The sequence below is a fragment of the Chrysochloris asiatica genome, unplaced genomic scaffold (genome assembly GCF_000296735.1).
Source record: "Chrysochloris asiatica unplaced genomic scaffold, ChrAsi1.0 scaffold00353, whole genome shotgun sequence".
In the NCBI taxonomy this organism is placed as follows: Eukaryota; Metazoa; Chordata; class Mammalia; order Afrosoricida; family Chrysochloridae; genus Chrysochloris; species Chrysochloris asiatica.
Window position 1 is genome coordinate 76927 of NW_006408871.1, and position 5333 is coordinate 82259.

A 5333-nucleotide genomic window follows, 5' to 3' on the forward strand; every position below is an offset into this window, starting at 1 on the left:
TTTCTCCGTTGATAAGAATGTTGTTTTTTGGTCCAATGGTGAAGATTTTTGTTTTCTTTACATTGTGATGCAATCCATACCAAAGGCTGTGCTCTTTGATCTTCATCAGTAAATGTTTTAAGTCCTGTTCACTTTCAGCAAGCAAGGTTGTATCATCTGCATATTGCAGGTTGTTAATGAATCTTCCTCCAATCCTGATGCCACGTTTTGCTTCATAGAACCCAGCTTATCAGATGATTTGCTCAGCATACAGGTTGAATAAGTATGGTTAAAGAATACAACTTTTTCACACACCTTTCTTAATTTTAAACCATTCAGTGCTTACATGTTCTATTTAAACAACTGCCTCTTGGTCCAGGTCCAGGTTCCTCATGAGGACAACTAAGGATCCAGAATACTCATACTTTGTAAAGGTGTCCATAGCTTGTCATGATCCACACAATTGAAAGCCTTTGCATAGACAATGAAACACAGGCAAATATCTTTTTCATATTCTCTGTTTTCAGCCAAGATCCGCTGGACATCAGTAATGATATCCCTCGTTCCATGACCTCTTCTGAATCTGGCTTGGACCTCTGGAAGTTCTCTGTCAATGTATGCTTTCAGCCATTTCTGTATTATCTTCAGTAAAACTTTACTCACATGGGATTTGAAAGAGATTGTCATATGATTTCTGCATTCTGTTGGGTCACCTCTCTGGAATGGGCACAAATACAGATCTCTTCCAATCAGTCAGCTAGATAGTTGTCTTCCAAATTTCTTGGCATAGATGAGTAAGTGCCTCCTGTGCTGCCTCACTTTCTTGAGAGATTTCAATTTTTATTCCATCAGTTCCTCGTACCTTGTTCTTTGCCAATTCTTTCAATGCACCTTGGACTTCCTCCCTAAGTATCATTGGCTCTTGATCATATGTTATCTCTCGAAATAGTTGCACATTAACCATTTCCTTTTGTTACAGTGACTCTGTGTATTACTTCCATCTTCTCTTGATGCATTCTGCATCATTCAATAATTGTCCCAGAGAATCTTTTAATAATGAAAGTCAAGGCTTGAACTTTTTCTTCAGTTCCCCCAGTTTGAGAAATGCTGAGGGTGGTCTTCCTTTTTGGTTTTCTGATTCCAGATCTTTGCACATTTTATTGTAATATTTGGCTTTATCTTCTAGAGATGATCTTTTTTCTCGTAATTTCTTCCATTTACTTTAACATCAGTATCGCTTCTGACACCCATTTTCACCTTTTCCTTCTTTCTTGTCTTCTTAATGACTTTTTGCTCTCTTCATGTATGATGTTCTTGGTGTCATCACACAACTCTTCTGGTCATTGGTCTTTAGTGTTTAATGTATCAAATCTGTTCTTCAGATGATCTCTAAAATCAGGTGAGATATATTCTAGGTCATATTTTGGTTCTCGTGGACTTGTTTTCATTTTCTTCAGCTTCAGTTTGAATTTGTGTATGAGTAATTCTTGGTCTGTTCCACAGTCCACACCTGGTCTTGTTTCAACTGATGATATGGAGCTTTTCCATCGACTTTTTCCACGGAAGTAGTCAATTTGATTTCTATGTATTCCATCTGTGAGATCCATGTGTATAGTCATTTCTTATGCTGTCTAAAAATGGTATTTGAAATAAACAAATAATTTTTTTGCAGAATTCTATCATGTGTTCTCCAGCATCATTTCTATCACCAAGACCATATTTTCCAACTACTGATTCTTCCTCTTTCTCCCAACCTTTGCATTCCAATCACCAGTAATGATCAATACATCTTGATTGCATGTTTGATCGATTTCAGATTGAAGAAGTTGGTAGAATTCTTCTATTTCATCCTCACTGGCTTTGATGGTTGGTATATAAATTTGAATAATTGTGGTATTACCTGGGCTCCCCTGTAGGTGCATGGATACTATCCTACCACAGACAGCCTTGTACCTCATGAATGATCTGGATATGTTCTTTTTTACAACGAATGAAACACCATTCCTCTTCAGTTTGTCATTTCCAGCATAGTAAACCATGTGGTCATCAGATTCAAAATGGCCAATTCTAGTCCATTTCAACTTGCTAGTGCCTAAGATATTGATGTTTATGCACTCAATTTCATTTTTGACAACTTCCAATTTCCCAGATTCATACTTTGTACAATTGTGTTCTGATTTTCAATGGTTTTTTACAGCTGTTTCATTTGCTGTGCCCCATCAGCAAATGAAGTTCCCGTGGGCTTTTCTCCCACAGACTTTACTCCAATTGCATCATCACGGTCAAGTCTACTTTGAGAAGGCAGCTCTTTCCCAGTCACCTTTTGAGTGCCTTCCAACCTGAGGGGCTCATTTTCCAGCACTATATCTGAGAGTGTTTCTCTGCTATTAATAAGTTTTTCAGTGATTAATATTCAGAAGTACTTCAATGAAATTCCATCTTCCTAGTCTGTTTGAATAATTGTATATTCCTGAATGTTTTGGTGTATATAAAAAAAAAATAAAAAAAAAAAAAAAAGCAGAGGGAATAGAAGCAAATACTGTTGAACAATGATACATGGATGGGATTGTAATCACTGCAATGAAACAAAATACAATAGGATGAGTGTAAAGCTAATGTTCTTTCATTCAATTCACAAAAATTAAAAAAAAAAAAAAAAAAAAACTTTATTAGAGGGAGTTAGGTGGCATCTCACTAAAGTTTTGATTTGCTTTGCCCTAAAGACTGATGATGTTGAGCATCTTTTCATATGCCTATTGATTATTTAAATATCCTCTTTGGTAAAATGTTAATTCAAATCCTATTACCATTTTTCTAGTCAGTTACTTTATGTTGTTAAGTGCCATTGAATCAGTTCTGACTCACAGTGACTCTGTGTAGGGTTTTCAAGGAGCGGCTGGTGAGTTTGAACCACCAAGCTTTTGGTCCAGTGCTTATCCTATGGCATCACACCAGGGCTCTGCTGACCCACAGAGTTACATCAGAGTGTCTTCAGGCTGAGGCTTATGGTGGAATGGTATGGCCTGTGGGCATTTATCAGATATATGGTTCTCCCAAAATTGTTACAATATATAGGTTGTCTCTTAACTTGGTTAGTAAAGCCCATGATTAAAAAAAAAAAAAAAAAAAATTGTAGAATCAACTTTGTCAAAACTCTGAAAACAATAAAGGATTAACAGGCACAGATTGAATGCTAAATCAAGGAATAAACAAATTAGGCGAGATATCTTTGAGACATTTTTATTTGCTTTTGCTCCTCTCATTTTTGTACATCATGAATCTTAAAGACTACATGTAGTCCTGGAGAAAGCAGAGCAGACCTGTTCTCAAATGATTGTATTTGTCTTCTCAATCTGTCAGGGGATTACCTAAATGACAGGTGGAAGGTGATTGTTTATGGTTTGCCTACCTCAGAATTCACTCAGGGTAGAAAAATTGCAGACATTCCTTGAAAACAATGTAAGGAAAATAAGCAACCTGAATATTTCTGAGAGAAAAATATTATAACTGAGGCAAATAATAGAGTGCTGAGTATCTGTGGAGAAAATCTAGACAGTGTTTTCTGAAAATTGTCACATTTAAAGGCACCTGTGCATACTGGAGACTTTTGAAAGGCACAAGCAAACTCATGTCAAGATATAGCATCAAAAAGATTTGTTGTTATTGTTAAATGCTGTCGAGTTGATTTTACTCACAGTGACCCTGTATAGGACTTCTAAGGAGCAGCTGGTGAGTTCGAAATGTCGACCTTACGGTTCAAACCTGCCTTGTGGTCCAGTGCCTTATCCCAGAGCACCACACCAGAACTCCACACACACAAATACAAAAAAAGACCTGAAAGGACTCTAAACTTTCACCTCTGGTTCATTTCTATGTACAGTGAAGAATGAAGCAGGGTTGCTAATGGCTGATTAGCATTGAGAGAATGCCCCAGGACAGAGTAAATATGGAAAGATTAAGAGTCTTAGTGTGGCACTGTAGGATATGCACTGGACTGCTAACCACAAGTTTCGTGATTCAAACCCATCAGCTGATTTTCAGAAACCCTATGCATGGTCATTATGAGTCAGAATGCACTCAGTGGCACTTAACAACAGGTGAGATTTGTGGTTTTGTGGGTTCTTTTATTTTATTATTTTTTAAAATTTATCAATTATTTAATGAGGTTCTTTATTTGTAAGAAATCTAGAATACTAATTTGTGAGGATAAATTCCATTTGTGAGAGCAAACACAGCACCCAGGTAACCTTGGAGCTGGGGAATGGCTTTGATTTTTGGCATAATTTGTAAGTCCACAGCTTTCTGATCCACTTTGCGCTGCTCTGTAACCTCGTATTTCTCTTTCTCAGTGTCGAAGATCTCACCTTCTTGGTGCCTGGGCTTCCGCAGCTTCTTCTTCTTGAAGTAAGCATCCGTGAGATGTTTGGGCATCTTCACACCACTGATATCAATTTTGGTGGAGGTGGCAATGACAAATTTCTGGTGTGTTCTATGGAGAGGAACTCGATTGAGGGACAGAGGTCCAGTCACAAGGAGCAAACCAATGGCCAGCTGCTTCAGGAAAACCACCCTCTTGCCTCGATGGCTCCCAGTGAGGATGATCAGAATGGTCCCAGGTGTGATGCTGGACCGCAGTCTTCTGACATGCTGACTGAAGGGTTTTTTGCCGTGGCTCAACAGTTTCCTAGGCACATCTTCAGTTGGATAATACCTAGGCATTTTGCACAGTTTAACCACTCGGGCACCACCATTCTTGTCACCACCAACTGGCTTTGTGACAGTAGCAAGAACCTTCTCCTTCTTCTTCTTTTCAACCCTGGATTTAGCAGCTGAATACTTCCTTTTGTACATGGCCTTTCTAGAATACATGGCCGATCGGGAATACCTGCCAATTCCTTGGACTAGGACAGGATTTCGGCTGCAGTGCGGCTTCCCCTGCTTGGGATTTTTGCCCTTGAGATTAGTCTTCTTAGCTTTGCCACTGGCATTTGCTTTTTTGACTATAGGCTTCTTCACCTTGGTAGGAGGCTTCTCAGCCTTTTCACCCGCCATCTTGCAAGATGGGAAAGAGAATTAAGGCCTGCAACTTCCGGCTATAAGGAATCACCTCTTTTATTTATTTTTTTTTTTTCCCTTCTTTTCTCTCTCTCTTTCAATTCCTGTTATTCAAAGATACCACTTTTAGCACAGTAACAGAACACAAACAAGAGAAACAGAGATGTCAGGTATTATACATAAAAAGAATGGAGACTTTACAAAAATAGTTTTAAAAGGCATTAGTAAAGATGTCCCTTTGAGGACTAAGGTACCAGACCCAAGCCATGGTGTTTTCAATTGCCTCATATGCATGGGAG

General features: G+C 38.4%; 1 pseudogene; it reads right to left on the minus strand.

Moving 5' to 3' along the window:
• Positions 1-4164: 4164 nt before the first annotated feature.
• On the minus strand, positions 4165-5031 carry LOC102813790 (annotated as a pseudogene).
• Between the last annotated feature and the right edge of the window lie 302 nt (positions 5032-5333).